This window comes from Vidua macroura, chromosome 2 (assembly GCF_024509145.1).
Source record: "Vidua macroura isolate BioBank_ID:100142 chromosome 2, ASM2450914v1, whole genome shotgun sequence".
Lineage (NCBI taxonomy): Eukaryota > Metazoa > Chordata > Aves > Passeriformes > Viduidae > Vidua > Vidua macroura.
This window is the reverse complement of record NC_071572.1, coordinates 65,348,714-65,369,116: the sequence shown is the minus strand read 5'-3', so window position 1 is coordinate 65,369,116 and position 20,403 is coordinate 65,348,714.

The window sequence follows — 20,403 nt, the reverse complement described above, 5'->3', positions numbered from 1 at the left end:
ACAGGAGAACCCATACTGGACATTGAACACAAACATCCAGTGCAGGGACAAACAACCTCCCCGTGGCCACATTCCTGTCAGAAGTCTTACTCAGGCAGCTTTTCCTGTTGTAGGGCAAAATTAGTTTGCAGCTGGCTTCTGTGGATGAGCACTACTGAGGAACTGATTGTTATGATTCTTTTTCATAACATTCAGCATATCCAAGATATTTTAAAAATGGTGAGGATGCATTTTATTGTGTTTCCAGCATTTCCTCTGCTACCATGTGGGTTGGAAACTGCTTGCACTTTCTAACAGCAAGCAGAATGAAATTTAGGATATTTGCAAGAGTACCTGCTCACATGAGTCCCTCTCCTGTATTTTGCCTTTTACAAGTAGTATATTTCTTCAGTACAAGACAAGACAAAACCAAATCAGACATAATTTCAACTATATGCCAGCAGTATGTTAAACAAAAGCAAAGAGCACTGCTCCTGTTTCAATAAGAAATTAATGAAGTGCCTCAGTTATTTTTGTGAAAACTAGGCACCAGAAAAACAATCACCAGAGTTGTTTTCCTTCTTTAAAACAAATGAAATATACTATTATTTCCTGTCTATTCTGACAGCTTCTTGGGTAGGGAAAAGAATCCTGTCCCACAGAAATTAGGCAGCATTTCATATTGTGAGACAAGGACTAGTGAATTAATCACTGATTGTGAACCAGCTTGTGTATATAATCACTTCTGGTGGTCTACTGGTCTACCTATACAGCTTTGGATGATGAACTTTCTACTCAGCCCCATTCAGGTGCTAGTCTCTCCTGTGCAAGCTAAAAGCCAGTCACTGCTGAGAAAAAAACAGTCCTGTGGATTTTGAACTGAAACTTATACAACAGAGAGAGCAAAACAAGTCCTCATACTGAGGCAGCCACTCCTTGCATGATCAGGTAAAAACCTAGGTATGGTTTAACAACCTGTGTGTGCCTTTCCTGCCAGCAGCAGGAAACATGGCTAATAAAAAAGGAAAACATGGAAAATGGCAGGTTCTGGAAAATCCTCCATCTGCCTTTTCAAATGATTCCAGCTTCTCATTCATATTAAACGTAATTCTGAGCTGTGTTCCAAAAGCATTGTTTAAACAAATTGTTTTAGGGAGTAGACATCCACTTTCCCAATCTCTGTTTGATGCCCTGCAGAGAAAATAGTGCAATGCTACTGCCAGTTCAGAAGAAGCAATGTCATAAAGGAAATAATGTACACTTTTAATCTCCCAAACCAATATTTATATACCAATATTTAAATGCAAGCCCTTTGATTCTCATCCCATTTTTCTGCAACTATTTAAAATTTTAATATAAACTGCAGAAAATGCCCTATATGTGTGGCTTGCTTTCCTGTCATCTCACCAGGTCCCTCTCATTATAATCACAGAAAAAGCAGTTTAACTACATTCAGTGAATTTCAGTTTCTCGGCCCCCACAGAGGAATCTATATTAATATGCACCAGCAAAATGGCAAAGCACAGAATTCTATTTATCCCGGGGTGTTTGGTTGGAAGAAGGAGCTAAGTTTGATAACGAACTCCTGAGCCTGGTTCTTTACAGGGTGCACTACATGGCAGCCTCAATGTATAACTAAAACTGTTTGAACTGAAAAATTCAGTCCATTTGCCCTCTGTACCAGGGATGACTAACAATATCATTGAATGAAAACTGCAGTGCTGATGCAGTCACAGTGGGAAAACTGTGCCCTGTGATGAGCAGACTGGTGGGTACTCAGGAGAAAGGGAAAAGATCATTAAAGAGATGGCACAATTGTCTTAGAAAGACTGGGAAAGATAAATGGCACTTGGCTAGGCTAGCATGGAACAGGGGCAAGTTTATTGAAAGCCCTCACTTGAACTCTCCACTGTAAAAGGCCTTTGCTGGGAGGCTGTCTCAGGGCAGCAATGCTCCAGAGGTAGTTCTAATCATAGTATGTGTGGATCTTATTTCACAGACACCAGCAGATTTACCAGCAAGAGTGTAAACTGATTTCTTCAGTAGTACTGTGAGAAAGAAAACATACCTGAGGAAAATGCTGAGGGTCTGAAATTTAATGACATCTTTAAGTTATCCAGGTCCAATTGATGAAATCTGGAAGAGCTCACTCAAACATCCGAGACATTGTTTGCTGGTGTGACAGAAACAATTACAGAAAAGATGAAATTCACTTTCATGGATCTGCCAATGTCCAAGTGTAAATAATATTGGAGTTACTCAAAAATCATCATGCTTCTGAAGAGGCTGCTATTTGCTGTTTTGCACAAAAAGGAATAAGGCAGATATCATCCAGTATAAGTGCTATAGCCAAATACTGGAGTATTTCAGAAAAAAGGGGAACAATTTACAAGTAACTGACAGAAGTTCAATACCAACTACCTTGTGGTAACAAGTACAAAGGAGAAGAGATCAATTCTACATAATGGAAGTAGAGAGGATAATTTATGACAGTAATTAGGTCTGAGAACAAATGCAATACACCTGAACTCCAAACAAGGAGCAGCCCTACCCAAGATACCTTTAGGTAAGGTTTCACTGACTGCTAAACTGTGAAGGGAGCAAAGAGGTGCCAAGCTTATGCTCCAGTCAGTCTCCAGAAGACCCAGCCTGGCTTTGACCACATAATTTTAAAAAAACCAAACCAAAACCATGGGTTCAGCTAGACTTCCATCTGAGCATCACCCTGTTTCTGAGGTGTAGCCACAGGCAATACTGGAATTTAATAATTACCTTTTTCTTTCAGCATCTAGTCAAAAGCATTAATGTCTACAGCAATTCAGGAATAAACTTTCTCTTAACAAGGCAGTATTTATCCCTCATTAAAAACAAAGTACTTAGCACGCAGAGCACAAAGTAGGCATAGTTGCCAAAACAGAAAAAAAATCATTGTGGAGAAGGGGCTTTACCTTGGGTTTTACACAATACCTATCTGTCAGGCGACATGATCTGATGCTAGTGGTATGTCTGCTACACAAATCAATATATATATATACATATACCATTCTGTCAGGGCTAACTATCATCATGGGGCAGGTATATTGGGACAGCAGGATGCAAAACAGGATTTGAGGCAGGGCTCGTGGCACTGTGCAAGAGATTGGCTACTACCCTCCCTTCAAAATCTGAGACACAATGACTTTTCAAAGGTTACATGTTGGCAAGACTGCACTTGTGTTTCTGATCACATTTGGATTTATTTCCCCTCCTTCTATCTCTACCTATTTACAAGTTCTCTCACCTGATAGTTTTGCCAGGTGCAATAAATGAGGCTTCCTTGCATGTCTTTTTTGTGTGCCACTCAGCTCTGACTAGTAGATATTGTTTCCCCTCCTTTCCCCCAGCTTCACATCCCTCTTTCGCAGTTATGGTGCCTTTATACACAATGTCCTATTTGTAAGTTTTCATCTTCAGTATCTCACCAGAAGACAAAGAAATTTCTCGCTTAATTTCTTTTTTAGAGTTCTTTCCCATTTTTCACTACAAGATCTTCACCTTTATCGCTATTGCAATTCCTGTTTGCTTGCTACTGGACAGATTCCTGCATTCAGTCAGTTAACACTGACTGACATCTGCAGAGCAGATAATCTTTATTTTTGAAGCATGTATATATTATGCATAACTCATTCCACATAATTATACAGAGTGCTCTCATTTCTGGAAATGACTGCTCTTCATGTTCTGTGTGGAAGTAATACATTATAACAGGTTTCACTGGCTGCAGAAACAGCACTGTATACTATGTACTGATAAACTTACAAGAAATCCTTCTCAAGTGATTTCTCATTTAAGTTACTAGGAAACAAGATATGCAGACAGGAGAGGCTTGTTGCATCACAGTGCCCATTGATCTTGCTCCATTAGGAACAGAGGATTTTGCACTGTCTAGATCTCTCATCTCCTTTTTCCTATATTTCTTAACCTGCCCCCTCCACTTGTCTGTCCAGCTGCTTTGACCATCCAGTCACCTATATCTCTTAGTCTTATCTCATATACCATTTTCCATGTTCTTTTTATGAGGGAAAAACCTCTACAGCATGATCCATAAGAATATTCCCTAGTTTTTCTCTGGTAAAAAAGTCTCCAGGAAGAATTATCTTAGAAATTAGTCAGCTGGTAAGCTATTGTTTTCAATTGATGTTTTAAAAAAATATATAGAAGAATTAAAATGAGCTGTGACTTATGTCATGAACACCCAGCTGGGCACGGGCATGGCAGGAGCCGCCTGGCTGCAGGCATGCTCATGCCATGCTGACATGTCCCCAGGCCTTCTCATGTCGCTGGGGCAGCTCACAGCTCTGAGCCTCTGGCTGGTTGCACACCTGGCTCTGAGCTTGGACACCCTCTGCTAACAGCCTTGCCTTTCTCTTCCAGAGGAAAGTACTGGGATGCCTCACTTCCCCAACAGTAATGCTACTGTCCAGAGAGGACGATGCTGACAATCTGAAATTGTGACATCTCTGTTCCCTCTCACTACTAAAATTATTTTGATCCTGCATCTATCTGGGGCTTTAATGACAGTGCACTTGTATCACAATAACCCTGCCAGACATTTTGCAGTGTCAAACAAGTAAGAAGTCCAGAAGCATTACTAAGCAAATTCCACAAAACTTGTAAGTCCTTCCTTTCACCAAATTTCTTCTGACTGACCCCAGCTTTGCACCAGGTAACCCAAAGATTAGTTCACAGAGCCATCCAAATGATTTTTATCATCAATCTCTAGTCTGATGTGGGACTACAACTGCTGTAAATCCCCAAACCTAACTCAGCAGTAAGAGCATATTGTCACCCATTGCTTCTATTCTCTTGCAGCCTTGACCTGCAAATATGATGATATTATCTTTTCCTCTAATGCCACCACCATACCTTAAGTGCCCATGACTTCTCATTCTTTATGCATGCAGCCCAGGCATATTTACAAATAAATTAAATACAAAAGTGCATTGTTTTGAAAGCTGTGCTAGTCATGCAAACTGTAGCTTTTCAAGTGAGCACACCATAGAGTTCAGCCTCCATCAGAATCAAGACTCATAATGCCTCAGCAAAAAAACACAACATCACTGCTATTACAGCTTGATGCAGCACCTTATTCAGCCAAGCAATCATATGGAAAAGTGTGAAAAAGTCTTTGCTGAAGACAACTCAGTTGACATCGATGTCTTAATGAAACAAATTCACCAAACTGCATCCTCAATCTTTCTACTCTCCTCAGCAATTCCACAATTTATTACCTATGACAATTCACCCTAACCTACCCTTAACTGGAACTCTGAGAGTAGACACCATAAAATGCCATATGGGAAAGAATCCACAAGGTAATATAAATACCACATTTCATATACATTTTTACTTGAGCAAGAGTTGGCCTTTCATCTCTCCATTAGTTTCTCTAGATCTGACCAACTTAAAGGAAATGCATATTAAAGAACCCTCACACAGCGTTTTTCAGAGGAGGCAGGAAAGTGTCAAAAGAAAGACTAACACATTTGCCTAGAACACCATTTAGGGAATGACATATTGATATATTTGGATAGCAACTAATGCCACACTCCATATAACTTCATCCTTACTATTCCCAGGAAATAAACAGATTTTCTGCAGTATTTGTACTGGTATAAAATAAACCGTTTTTCATGTAGTACTCGTAGATCTGATAGGAGAAGGAGTGTGAAGACAAAAATTTCCAAAAACTGACTTGTACCTGAAACCACCAGTAGGATGTATGAGAGTTACTCAACAAGCTTCTTGGTTAAACAAGACTTCCCTTTCAAAGTACTTTTTAAGCATTGCTTTCTTCATTCTTACTCAGCACAGATACCACAGATCCCTAAAAAGTAGCAGAAACAAATTAGAAATCTTTCAGGCTTTTTTTTTTCTTTTCTTTAGAAAAGGTCTCACCCCAACCAGCTGTGTCCTCATTCACAGAATAGGTCCTTTGCTCCCATTTCTCTCCAGAGGCCTACATAGACTCAAGCCAAAGCACAGATCCTCCTGCTACCCTCTCCTCCCCCACCACAGAGAAAGCTAATTGACCTTTTCAGCCTTGTTTCCCTTTCAGCTCCACTGCCTTACCAGAATGCATTGGCTATCAGCCCACTTCCTGTTAGCCACAGCTTTATCTAGTGAACCTGCTCTATTTGAATGCTTCAGGCATTCATTTACTGGGACATCCCTTCAGTCCCGACTCCAACTGCTACATGCTACCTCCAAGTTAGTAGCAGCTGAAATGTGCAATTTGTACCTCTAAACTACATCAGCATGAAGTGCAGTGCTAAACTGTAGCCCTAAATGAATATGGTGTCCAGCCACAGGTTTTGGGGCTAAATATTAGAGATAATGTCATTTGATCACCTCCTTTGAAGTGCTGCATCTCTGCTAGATGTTATCAGACAACGTGTCCACTCAAAGCATGAACGACTGGAAACTCATCACTTTTTACATGGGAATCTCCACTCACTCAATGAGAGGAGGGTTGGTTAGTCCAAAGTTTATGGTGCTGGCTGCCAGGGTGTTAGGAAGCACCCTAACAAACCCTGGGTAAGTCAGTGGTCTGCACAGGTCTGATATCCCTGCCTCTAAATGGGGTAAGATACCTGCCTCACAGCTGGGACATGAATTGGAGCTGGGTCCATTCCCCTCAATTTAGTAATCAAAAAGTGCAAGAAAGAGCAGCTTAGTTGTGATCTATAAATATCCTGATCTTTACACTGGGTGCTCAGAAAGAGTAGGATTTTTCATATTAAAAAATTTCATATTAAAAAATTCTGGTACCTAGTACCAGAGGGGAGAAATTAATTTGTGTTCTGTGTTTACACAATGCTTAACACACCCGCCAAAACCTAAATGCAAATAAATTAAATGGATGAATGAAAATTAATACTCTAGAAAAATATACAAAACTTAAATAACAGATAGTTTCAGGCCACAGGAGACCACTGAGGACCTTTCCTTAATGACCTCCTTCCCAGAGATTATAATTCTGTTATTTTTTTTTATAAAAAGAGAAAGAAACAGAGAGAAGAAATCAAATCTAAATATAGCTGAACTCTTTGCAAGTCACACATATTTGGCTATTTCCTCCAATAAGAAGTATCTCAAGTTTCTTTTTAAATGGGTCATGAATGTGTTGGCTGCACCTGAAAGTTTCAGCAACTATGAAAGCTTTAAAATCTGTTGTTAATCCTTAAAGAGAACTCATGCAAAATTAATTTGTACTCTTGAATCATCATGTCTAAATTATTACTTAGTATTAAATTTTAGAAGTGAAAGATTTTCAAGGACTGTTGCAACTTTGGAGGAGTATTAGGCTGAATTCACTTGAAACCTTGTTGGGAACAAATAATCTGCTTTCTGATTATGAACAAAGTATTCTTTTTTTTTTTTTTTTTTTTTTTTTTTTTTTTTTTTTTCCCCCGTCAGCAGTTTTGTATTTTGCTGTTATCTCCAGTTAGGCACAGACAAATACCCACACATGGTGTTCCATGAAATTAAGGAAGGGAAGTTAACACAGGTATGTTTGACAAACTCAAACACAATAACTCAGTGTACAAAAAAGTAAGTACAAAATTAAGCCATCTTTCTAAGTCTGAATAAGTGTAATTTAATGAAATTTACAGGAAGCTAAGAAAACAATGTTTTCCAACAGTCAATTTAAAACCATAACAAAGCCAGTTTCAGATGAACACAACATTCCTTTTGGGCTCTACCAATAATCTGTTTTTCATATTAACATTATCAAATGCTGAATAAGTAAGGGTAAATACCTTTCCCACTAAATCAAAGAAGAAACAAACTTTTAGGATCTATTATATTAAATGCAGGAGAATGTGGTGGAAAGATTCTAACCAATATCTCTACTTTTCCTGAATTTTCAATTTTTTTAAAGCTACAGTATTTAAAAAAAAATCTCAGTAGTTTTTTACACTTGTCACACATGAAGTTCTTCATTTTATGCAATAAAATATTTATTCTAGAAGCCCTTTCAGTTGTCATTCTGCTAAACTTGAATTTCAGAGATAATTGAAATCTGAAATGGTTCCTTGAAATAAAAGGTGTTTATATAAATATATGGATGAAATTACTGAGATAAGTAGAAATGCAAGAAATTTATTTACATAATGAATCTCCTGAAGGAAATATGATTTTCTTCTTCTTTCTCTCCCCAGCTCCACAGCACTGAAATGCACAGTTCTTTCTGCAAAAGAAACTCTCCCTAGTTCAAGTTTCAAGAGAATCTGAAGGTCTAAGCAGAAAGCTATAAATTGTAAAGTTATTTCCCAAGTTGTTCCACCATAGCTAGCAGTTTGTCAGGCAGTCACTCATCTACAGCTGCTCCTGACTAGAATCATGTAGTCCACCCTCCCTTAATATAATGGGCTTGATATCAATAGACCCACAAATTACCTAGAAAACAGGTAAAAAGAATTTGTCTAGAGGCAACTCTCTAGGAAGAATTCTTGAAGGGTAGTACAAGCTTTCCCTTAAGTACTGCACTGAAGTCTGTGTAGGAGCACACCATCTTTTGTGAAGGCATTTAAGTAACACTGCTAACAGTGCCCAAAAGGATTAGTTTTTCTCTGAGACCTAGGGATTAAAAAAAGTTAAGGCATGATTTCAAGTTCACAGCTTGTTGTTTGTTATCTCCTGTGCCTTCTCTGTATCAGCTCATTTCCACTTGAGTAGTACAAAAGAACATCCCTCTGTTATTTTGATAAAATACACAGGGCAGGTACAGGACAGGCTGTTGCTGTCAGGGCAAATTACTAAGCAGCTCATCTCATCAGTGACACTGAACTTGCCTACAAGGCAATGCTGCTCCTCGCCCATGGCATTACTGTAGGTGCCTCAGGTACTGCTGGTTGGGTGCCAGATCATTTTATGTTGATATTCCTTGCCTCATCATCAGATCCTTCTTCTTTGACTGAACCTTTCATGAATTCTGCTGCCTCAGGTTGACTCCACCTTCCTTCATTTGTGCTAGAAGTGACTGTGTTGCACTCAGGCAATTCCTCGTGCTTGGTGCAGAAGTTCAGCCCTTGGCCCATGGTCTGCTTAAGAAATTGGCAGTACAGAGAGACAGCTGGCACCGCTTTTCTGCACAGTAGCTGAATTTCACTTGGGCACCAAGCCATTATCTTCCTTTGCAAAAGCCTATTTGAGGGCTTTAAGCGAATATTTCCAGTTTGCATGCCCAGAGGTTGTAATAGCTATGCTCTTCATTATTATGGAAAATGAGCTTTCTCTGTTGGAGAACCATGCTCTTTACCAAGGTCAGAACCCACCTGGATGGCAAAACATACAAAAAAAGGACGTCATAAGCATTCATGAGAGAGCAGCAATAGCAATGCAGAAGGTGCTCTTTTATCCTAGGTGGTAATTGTTATGAACAGTTTCCAGGTGTTCCCCAGAGACACAGGCAGGGCTTTCCTAGTTCCCCTAGCAACACTAAAAGAAAACTACTAACTCTAGCTAAGTACCGATATTGAAATGCTAATTAGCTAATTACTCTGTTTGTTTTCTCTAAACTACCTGGCCTCCCACCCCTCCACGCTGCCATTCTGGGACTAACATGCAAATAAAAACCCCTTAGGATCATGGGAGTATTTTTAGGAGATAAAAATGAATATAAATCAAAAACTGAACACAATAGAGGAGTCTAGATAAATGCCCTAGCTGAGGAAGAGGGAAACACATCCCCTGACTGGCTTTTAACCGTCGCCATCACCTAAGAGAGAACAGACTATATTAGGCTCTGAGAAGCAGGGAGATAGAGACAGAGAGCCCTGGTGCTGCCACCATGGAAGGAGCGGGGACAGCTGTTGTTCTGGACTTCAGCAACAGACTCTGCACACCACGCCTCCTCATCCTCGGGCCACCGGTGTGCCACAAGGAAAGGAGAAAGGACAGCTGCTGCTCGGGACTCCAGTGACCGACTCTGCACGCCGCCTTCCTTCCGGCAACCTGGGAAAGCTACAACCGCGGGGGCGAGCTCTGCGTCGAGCCCCCTGCCCAGCTGATCTTTTTAATAAAGAGCTGAACATTAATAAAGGCATTAGCCCTGTTCATTTCAATTTGGGGGCTCATCCGGGATAGCCACGCCCAAAGAGGACCCCCGGACAGCTGGACAGCTCGACCATCTGCTTCTAGGGACCCTCGGGAGTTGCTGGCTACCTTCGGACCCTAGGATCCGCGTGAGACGAGCAACGCAGAGGAGCATCGGATGGGTAAGAAAAACCGGGAGACGAGCGAATGAGTGAGTGAGTGAGACGGAGGCCGGCAGCTCGGACCCCCGAAGTGAGAGGGACCCGCTAGTACCGCGTTTCCGGACTCCTGCGAAGGGGCCGGCCGGGAACGGGGGGAAGCGAGTGGAATAGAGGAGCGACTGAGGCGTCTCCTTAGAAGTAAAGCAGGCCCTCCTCCGAGTGTGTGGAGGTGCCCTATGGGCAAAGTAAGTCCCTGGCAATCAGGGCAAGGGGAATATCCCCAGCAGGGCAGGTGGAGGTCCTAGAGGACATGTCCCCAGCGCCGGCAGGATGGGATAGGACGGCAGGTGGGATGTCCCTGGCAGGTAGGGCAGGGTGTCCTAGCAGGGAGGAGTGACATGTACCTGGCAGGTAGAGGGCATGTACCTGGCAGACAGAAAGCATGTCCCCGACAGGCAAAAGGCATGTCCCTGCCAGGCAGGACAGGACAACAGGGCAGGTAGGATGTCCAGGGCAGGCATGGATGGAGGTCCCCGTCAGAGCAGATAGGGGAATGTCCCTGGAAGGCAGGGCAGGATGTCCCCGTCAGAGCAGGCACTAACCCAAGTAATCAGAAAGGCAGGAAGGCAAGCAAGCTAAGCCTAGTAGGGTCAGGCAAGGGGGCTTGGCCGGAGTTCGAGTGTAAGGCTCGGCAGGACGTTCGACCTTACCTCGGCAGGGAGACCAAGCTTCCCAAGCCTAGTAGGAGAGTCAGGCAAGGGGGCTTGGCCGGAGTTCGAGTGTAAGGCTCGGCAGGACGTTCGACCTTACCTCGGCAGGGAGACCAAGCTTCCCAAGCCTAGTAGGGTCAGGCAAGGGGGCTTGGCCGGAGTTCGAGTGTAAGGCTCGGCAGGACGTTCGACCTTACCTCGTCAGGGAGACCAAGCTTCCCAAGCCTAGTAGGAGAGTCAGGCAAGGGGGCTTGGCCGGAGTTCGAGTGTAAGGCTTGGCGGGACGTTCGACCTTACCTCGTCAGGGAGACCAAGCTTCCCAAGCCTAGTAGGGTCAGGCAAGGGGGCTTGGCCGGAGTTCGAGTGTAAGGCTCGGCAGGACGTTCGACCTTACCTCGGCAGGGAGACCAAGCTTCCCAAGCCTAGTAGGAGAGTCAGGCAAGGGGGCTTGGCCGGAGTTCGAGTGTAAGGCTTGGCAGGACGTTCGACCTTACCTCGGCAGGGAGACCAAGCTTCCCAAGCCTAGTAGGGTCAGGCAAGGGGACTTGGCCGGAGTTCGAGTGTAAGGCTCGGCAGGACGTTCGACCTTACCTCGGCAGGGAGACCAAGCTTCCCAAGCCTAGAAGGGTCAGGCAAGGGGGCTTGGCCGGAGTTCGAGTGTAAGGCTCGGCAGGACGTTCGACCTTACCTCGGCAGGGAGACCAAGCTTCCCAAGCCTAGTAGGAGAGTCAGGCAAGGGGGCTTGGCCGGAGTTCGAGTGTAAGGCTCGGCAGGACGTTCGACCTTACCTCGGCAGGGAGACCAAGCTTCCCAAGCCTAGTAGGAGAGTCAGGCAAGGGGGCTTGGCCGGAGTTCGAGTGTAAGGCTCGGCAGGACGTTCGACCTTACCTCGGCAGGGAGACCAAGCTTCCCAAGCCTAGTAGGAGAGTCAGGCAAGGGGGCTTGGCCGGAGTTCGAGTGTAAGGCTTGGCAGAACGTTCGACCTTACCTCGGCAGGGAGACCAAGCTTCCCAAGCCTAATAAGAAGGTTAGGCAAAAGGCCAAGTAAGAGTTTGGGCAGGACTTAGCAGGGGTACAAGGCTAGAAAGTCCATCAAGGTGTTCAAAACTTAGGCCAAAGAGAAAAAGAACAGAAGACAATAGATAAGAGTATGACTAGTGATTGTCCTGGCCAAGAGACAATGTAAAGTGCCAAGAGGGGAATTTAGTTAAAAGAGATTAAGTTTAGTCAAGTGATTCAAAATACGAAGTTGGGAGGGGTCAGATGCGCTTTAGCTGCCTGTCAGTATATTCCATTTTAGATAGAAGCACCATTTAAGGTATATATTTTTTTTGTTTTTGAGGCCTGAAAATGGGAAGAGGTTATAGTAAAAGAGCAAATCCTTCCAAAGCAAAGAGAATTACCCCTAACAGCCCCTTGGGGCAACTGTTAGACTAATGGGATTCTCGGGAGATCATGAAGGATCTAGACAAGAGTAAGATGATACTTTACAGTATAGGAAATATGGCCGAAGTTAGAATTACGGGGAGAGTGGCCGTGGTATGGAACCCAAGATCAGTGGATGTGTAATCAGAAGAGAGGGCCTTGATATAGAACAACTATCTCATGCAGCTTGCTGGCTGGAGAATTCTATAAATAATGAGACTGTGAGAATATGCAAGTTACAAAGAAATAGAGAGGAAGACAAAGGGAATAGAGAGGGGGAGACTAGAAAAATAAAGGAATGGGACCCCCTCGATTGCCTGTCCCCTTCTGCTCCTGTTACTTCCCCAACAGTTTCCCCAGTTGGTCCTTCAGCCCCTCCTATTAAGTCCCTGATTCCTTTCCCCCATTTTCCCACCTCTGTTTCATCATCCCTTCCCTTAGTTTCCTCAACCATCTCCCCAACTCCCTCTTCCCCTTCTCCAGCTGGAGTTTCCTTGCCTCCTCCCACTTGGGAGCTGAGGCCACCTTTGCCCAGGGTTGGTTCATCACCTGGCATGCCCCCTGGCCTCCAGTGTCTCTCTCCACTACTATTTCCCTGCTTGGTGCCTTAGAAAAAGGGCCGTATTGTAGCACCCGATCCAAAGCACCAAGGGTGGAGGGGCTCTTTCCCCTTAGAGGGGTTCCTATGGGTAGAGCAGCTGGGGGAGTTAGGTTTGTGGATGCACCTTTGGCAGCTTCTGAAGTCTGGGGATTTGGGAAAGAGCTAAGAAATTTAGTGGAAGACCCTGTTGGAATATCTAGCCAGTTGGACCAGTTTCTAGGGCTGAGTATTTGTACCTGGGGAGACCTGAGCTATTCTAAGCATTCTGTTCTTTCTGAGAAAGGTCCAGATGATCTGAGCAGCAGGGGTGAAGATATGGGAAAGAGAGGGTGGATTGGGGCCCCCAGGGAACCAGGGGATGCCCTTGGTGGACCCCAACTGGAGTCCCACCCAACAAGAAGGTAGGCAAAACATGAGAGACTATAGGTCCCTCATGATAAGAGGGATCAAAGAGTATCCCTAGGGGAAGCAACACGAAATTGGCCTTTGATGGTACTCAGAAGGATGAGACCCCGGCAATTTGGCTTAACCAACTAAAACGAAATTTCCAGTTATATTCAAATATAGACCCAGATAGCCCAGAGGGTCAAGTCCTCTTAAAGGTCTAGTTTGCCACCAAATCCTGACCCGATATTAGACAAAAACCAGAAAAGATAGAGGACTGGCAAGCAAAGAACATCAATGAGTTGCTCAAAGAAGCCCTAAGAATGTATTTAAGTGGGAAAGTAATCACAGCAGCAGCAGCTATCCTGATAAAAGAAGCCCAAAAATTGATCCTGCATGGGAAAATTAAAGTACAAACATATACTAGTGATCGTAGATCACCTCACTCACTGGGTGGAGGCTTTCCCAACCAAAAAGGAAACTGCAGGAAGTTGCAAGAATAATCTTAGAAAACATCATACCACGATATGGGCTAGTCAATAACATTGACTTGGACCAAGGTCCACATTTTGTCGCTCAAACTTGACATCAAGTAACAAAAGCCCTGGGGATAAGGTGGAGGTTGCACACCCCATGGCATCCTCAAAGCTCTAGAAGGGTGGAAAGGATGAATAGAACTCTTAAAAATGTGTTAACTAAATTAATTGAAGAAACAAAGATGCATTGGCTCAGGTGTTTACCTCTCGCTCTCTTGCGCATCAGAACCAGACCTTGGTCTGACACAGGGGTCTCTCCCTATGAAATAATGTTTGGACTCCCTTTTTTTAATCACCCCTTTCAGTACAGCAGATTATCTGGAAGGGGAGGCAGCAACTCAGAAATATTTAGAGGTCATAGGAAAATCCCTAGAAGGCCTCCGAAAGAAGGGGTATCTCTCCCAAACTTCCCCTCTGGACGCCAATGCCCACATCAGTCTTGGGAACTGGGTGTTGATAAAGTCCTGGTACACTACCACTCCATTAACCCCCAAATTCGAAGGACCTTTCCAGGTACTACTCACCACACACACTGCGGTATGGACCTAAGAAAAAGACTGGACCCACGTCACCAGAGTTAAAGGACCAGTGCCACCCCCAGACGCCAGACCAGACCCAACAGTGTCACCCGCCTCCTCTTGTGCATGGACAGTAATTAAGAAACCAGAGGACTTAAAATTAACTTTAAAGAAGACTTGCTAGAGGCTGATATACAGTAAGGTGTTAATAACTGTTTCTGAGTTAAAGTACCATAGAAAAGGTTTAAGTACTTGGTAATTGTTTAATAAGACTATGTGTCCTTTAGCCAAAGGAGTTACCTAAAAAAAACTTGGTTTCTAAAGAACACTAGAATTACCCTCAGGCCTGAGTAAAAGCATACAAAAGCCAAAAGAAGTTAGCCCTCAAAAGCCAAAGACTGTAAGTTGATGCGGGCTTAAGCCCGATCAAAGAAGTAGAGGAGGGATTTGTTATGAACAGTTTCCAGGTGTTCCCCAGAGACACGGGCAGGGCTTTCCTAGTTCCCCTAGCAACACTAAAAGAAAACTACTAACTCTAGCTAAGTACCGATATTGAAATGCTAATTAGCTAATTGCTCTGTTTGTTTTCTCTAAACTACCTGGCCTCCCACCCCTCCACGCTGCCATTCTGGGACTAACATGCAAATAAAAACCCCTTAGGATCATGGGAGTATTTTTAGGAGATAAAAATGAATATAAATCAAAAACTGAACACAATAGAGGAGTCTAGATAAATGCCCTAGCTGAGGAAGAGGGAAACACATCCCCTGACTGGCTTTTAACCGTCGCCATCACCTAAGAGAGAACAGACTATATTAGGCTCTGAGAAGCAGGGAGATAGAGACAGAGAGCCCTGGTGCTGCCACCATGGAAGGAGCGGGGACAGCTGTTGTTCTGGACTTCAGCAACAGACTCTGCACACCACGCCTCCTCATCCTCGGGCCACCGGTGTGCCACAAGGAAAGGAGAAAGGACAGCTGCTGCTCGGGACTCCAGTGACCGACTCTGCACGCCGCCTTCCTTCCGGCAACCTGGGAAAGCTACAACCGCGGGGGCGAGCTCTGCGTCGAGCCCCCTGCCCAGCTGATCTTTTTAATAAAGAGCTGAACATTAATAAAGGCATTAGCCCTGTTCATTTCAGTAATGAGTTATTTCAGAAGGCATCATTACCTTACAATAATTCTACTTTCATTGTGTATAATGATTAATGGTAATTGCTTTTGTACTTCGGTATTTTTCAGAAACCATTTTGGCTTCCAATGAATACATTAGTACCTCATTGCTGTAAACATCCTCCTCACAACTTGGCCTATAATATAGAATTAGATTACAAAGCAGTCAAGATGGATATTTTTTCCTTGTTTTGATTTTTCTGGAAGATAAGTTTTTTGCTCTGATGTGAAGGAGAAAATTGTTCAAGAGCTTCCACTTTAATCTAGCCATGAATGGCATTCTAAGTCTTTCTAATCCATCTACAATTCCAATTCTCTGTTAGATTAGTTCAGCGTTGGGACCATGATCAAAGAATACATTTTCTTCTTCCTTCTTAGGCTTTCCCAATAATGTAAAATGCCAACTTGTGGGATGGAAAAATAACAAAGATGCCTCTTCTGGTTTTCACAGGAACCATTTTGTCCCTAGATACTACAGCATCTCACTGTCTTCAAATATCCTTTATGTGATGACTCACATTAGAACATCTTGTTTTTAGAAACATCAGTTGGAGGGGCTTATGACTGTCACCCTTGCTCTCTGTTTTGCTTCCTCAATTCTCCTTTATTTTAAAATACTCTCTTACCCCACAGAAAACTCAGTGTAAGGATAGGGAATTACAGCAATAGATTGCCTAGGGAGATGTTGGGGTTTCCCTCATTAGGGTTCTTTAAAAATAGATTAGACAGTATCTGTCAGAAATAATTTATGTATTGCTTATCCTGCCTTAAGGCAGAAGGACACACTATCATGTTGTTATGACTGTCAATAGGATTTCTGTACCTACACCACCTAAGGATTTATGAAAAGAGCAATCTCATATTTCTTTAGGTCAAAGAATTATGTTTGTGGTCTCTAAGACATCGCAGCAGTTCCCATTGCCATGCTACAGATAACACTAAAATCTTGGATAAAACAGTAAAGCAATTGTTTTGTAAGAATTAACTTTAATAGCAACAACTGCCTAAGGTTGAAATGCTTCTCCGCCCAAAGGAAGTGTTCAAAGTTAATGAACTATCTTAGTCTTATTTAAAACTATCTCAGACCTTATTTAAGACTCTGCTAAAGGGCTAAAATGGGATTATATGGGTCTCAAGGTCTTCCTCTGATGTAATTTCCTTCTGTGTTAGCAGCCCACCAAGCCATATGCCTCCTTCAAAAGACTGCTGTGGGACTGATGGTAAATAACTGGTGTGGTGATCAGGTGCAAGGTAAGAATTTCATATGAAACACACTGGAGAATAATTAATACCCTATAATGTCAGCTTGATGCTATAGCATAGACACAATTTGTGTCAAATTAAATTCTAATCTTTCCATAGCAACCATATTATCAGAACCAGTTCTTGCTATTAAAAAATATTGACCCCATGGTCCTTGGTAAAAGAAAACCAGTCTTAAAGTCAGGAGTGAAAAGCTGAGTTTCCATCTTCAAATTTCCTACTTGCTTCAAATCAATACATTAACAGAGGGATGTGACTCAGTGAAGCTGTTTGCTCATTGCACAGGAAATTACTTTTTGCTGCTGCTTTACCAAGAAAAAGTCACACTGTAAACTTGATGTAAGGCAAGTAAATAGACCTTGGTTTAGATAGCAAAATTCCTTACCTGAAATTTCTGCTGAAGGCAGCAATAACTCAGGCATTAGTCTACACACACACATGCACTTTTACAGAAGAGATTTCCAGTTTGGGCCTCTAAGAACTATGAAAAGGGTCAGAGTTTTACACAACCTTGTGGAAAGCTTCTGTGTAACTCTCTCTGCAGATGGAAAAACAACCCCATACAGCAAAGAAACAACACCCCAACAATGGCATTTTCAATCATAATGCCTAAAGTTATTCAGAGACTGAGATCTTGAAATTCATACTATTATGTGAGGCTTGTAGTAATTATTTATGCATTTACTTACTATTAGTCTGATAATATTAATTTGCTGAAACAGAGACTCAGAATTAGACACAAGTGATTTGCAATAATGATATGTTCAAAACTTGTGTCTGGACTTTCAGTGGAGAATGAAGATTGAAATCAGAGATTTGTGCTGCTTTCTCCAATATGCACCTAAATGATAGCCAATTTGTTCTGTACTAACCCATGTTTCCTAATCTTCAATTTTCACATATTTCTTCTCTCTTGTCATTACTTTTCATGTGAATAAATTCAGAAGGTCTCCCTTTGATTCTGTCTCAGGAGACAAAAAGCAACACACTGATATTTTTCTATGAAAGAGAATTCTTCTTGTCATGAACTCATGGCAATTGTAGGGTTAAATTTAGGACCATATTAATTCCCCAGTACTTCCAGTCATCCATGCATTTTCAATACCTGTTTTAATTTTATTTTTTCAGATCCAAAGCTAGATAGAGTGTATGGAATCCAATGTATCATGTTTGAAAGGTTGAAGGGCAGCTGGGATTTATTCCACAAGAGCTAATTGGGATCTCTGCTTTTGGACTTTACCTGCATCCTTCTGCCAATATAATTCTTTATGCCATACTGGTAAAGTCATCAGAATGTCAGGAGAGAATAATTTGCTTCCCCAAGATTAAAGCAGTGAACATATCAATTTAATCCAGAGTTTTGGGAGACTGTCTATTAATCATCAACAAGGAAAAAGAGTTATGCACTAATAAGAGTTTTCTAATTGCTAAGCAAAAGATAGGGGGGAAAAATGACTATTCCAGTTTGGCAGGTTTGCAAATAACTCCTGGTGAGACCAAACAAAATGTTTCTGCTGTTCTTATTATTGCTTCACTTCAACACATTAACCTTGCATTGTCAACAGGAATAATTCAGCTGAGCCTTAGAAATGTGACTCTGAATCCATACAACTACCAGGAAATCCTCTCCCTGTGCTTTATGTCAGTAACCATGTTGCTCTGGTGCTCTATCAAGTAAATATCTGTAGTATCAGAGCCTTGAACTTTGAATCAAACTGGTTTTTAGTGCTGTCTACCCTGGAGCTGATGGCATCTTGCATTAGCATGGCTGGTTGGGAAATGCAAGCTGCCAGGTCTGGTGGCTCACAGGAATTCCTCTGACTATTCCTCACTGCTGTTTTGTAGGAATGACAAATGGCCTACAATACAGGAATACTCAGTATTGTAACAGGCTGATCTGTGTAGTAGGGGAATGATTCTCAGAAGTTTGGAAGTTTCAATAAGATTCTTTTTTTTTCACTCTGTACTGCTAAGATTACACTTCCTTTCCTTATTAATATTGCTCACAGAAATCCTTCCCTCCCTCAGCCTCACTGCACTCTTTCACCCCACTGACAGATCTACACCAGCAGAGTAAAATCACCCTCTCTACACAATAATAGGCTAATCCCTGAGAGATCCTCTTTCTCCTCTCACTCACAGAATAGTCTTCACAACAGCCTGAGTAGCCTTTGATGAGAAAAAGAAATACAGACTGGCCTTCGATAGTTTTCTGAGCCATTGTGTATTCCAAATTATTTATTGACAGACATTTTCATAACTGAGGATCCCATATTACTTAGCTTATTCAACCATAAATTTCAGTGACTTTTTTTCCCTTGAAGGGCTTCCTTGATGTAGCAGAAGATGGGGACTTTTAGAATTAGGAGCTGGCCTAGTGCTCATGAAAGTTACAGATCAATAGAGGTGGTGTGAAGCAGCCTGGCACTGTACAAAAGCATCAGCCTGCTCTGCTGCTGTATCTTAATTATGCTGCGTGACACACCTGCTGTCCTAGCCCTGCTTTTCCCTTGAGGCAAGCCTGCTAATGTGCTAATTTATATGGTGCATAACAGGGGATTTGGAACAGAGGCCTAAGACTCCTTTTCACCTGGTGCCTTATTAGGGATTTGAGCCCACTTTGCTGGAGATGAAAAGCCAGTGGGTATAACGAATTTGTGTCATTTCGTTCTCAATAGGTAGTCAGTTAGTGAATAATGGTCTTGCAATGACTTTGTTAAGGTCATTTCCTTTAACAGATGTTCCTTTGTGAAGCTCCTATCCCATAACAGTTTTTGTGTGTTTTCTTTGTGCATTAACCATACACATTGAGGAGCTATTTATTCCTTTGTTTGATTAAATAAAATCAAATTAATTACATGTTAATAATAAGAAGGCAACAAGTAAATATTTTGCATTACTACAGTATTTCCATGGATTTCACATTCTCCTACTTTCAGAAGTAAACTGTCTGCAGAAGAGAGAGCTCTTACTGTTTTGTTAATGATAAGAGAGACAAAGAAAGGTTTGGCTGCAATTCTGAAAACTAAACCTCTCCACAATCATAGACTCACAGAACAGCTGAAGCTGGCAGGCGCCTAAAGAGATTGTCCAGTCTAACTCTCCCGCTGAAAGAAAGGTAAGCTGGAAAATGTCATTCAGGACCATTTCCAGTTGCATTTTGAGTATCTCCAAGAATGGAGACTCCACAAACTCTCTGGAGAATTTGTTCCAGTGTACAATACTAATGGAAAAGCCTTTTTCTAATGTTTAAGTGAAATTTCTTGCATTTCAGTTTTTGACCATTGCTTTTTGTCCTTTCACTGAGCACCACTGAGAAGAGTTTGGCTCTGATTTCTTTTTTCCTCTCCCAACAAGCATTTAAGTACATTGATTAAGATAAACACAAGGTTAAATAATATCAACTTTTACAGGTTCTCCTCACATATAAGGTACTGCAGTCCCTAAATCATCTTAGAGGACCTTCAGTGAACTCACTTCCAGTATCTCTCTTGTACTGGGGAACCCAGAAACAGACACAGTAGTGCAGATGGGGTCTCACCAAGGCTGGGTAAAGGGAAAACATCACCTCCTT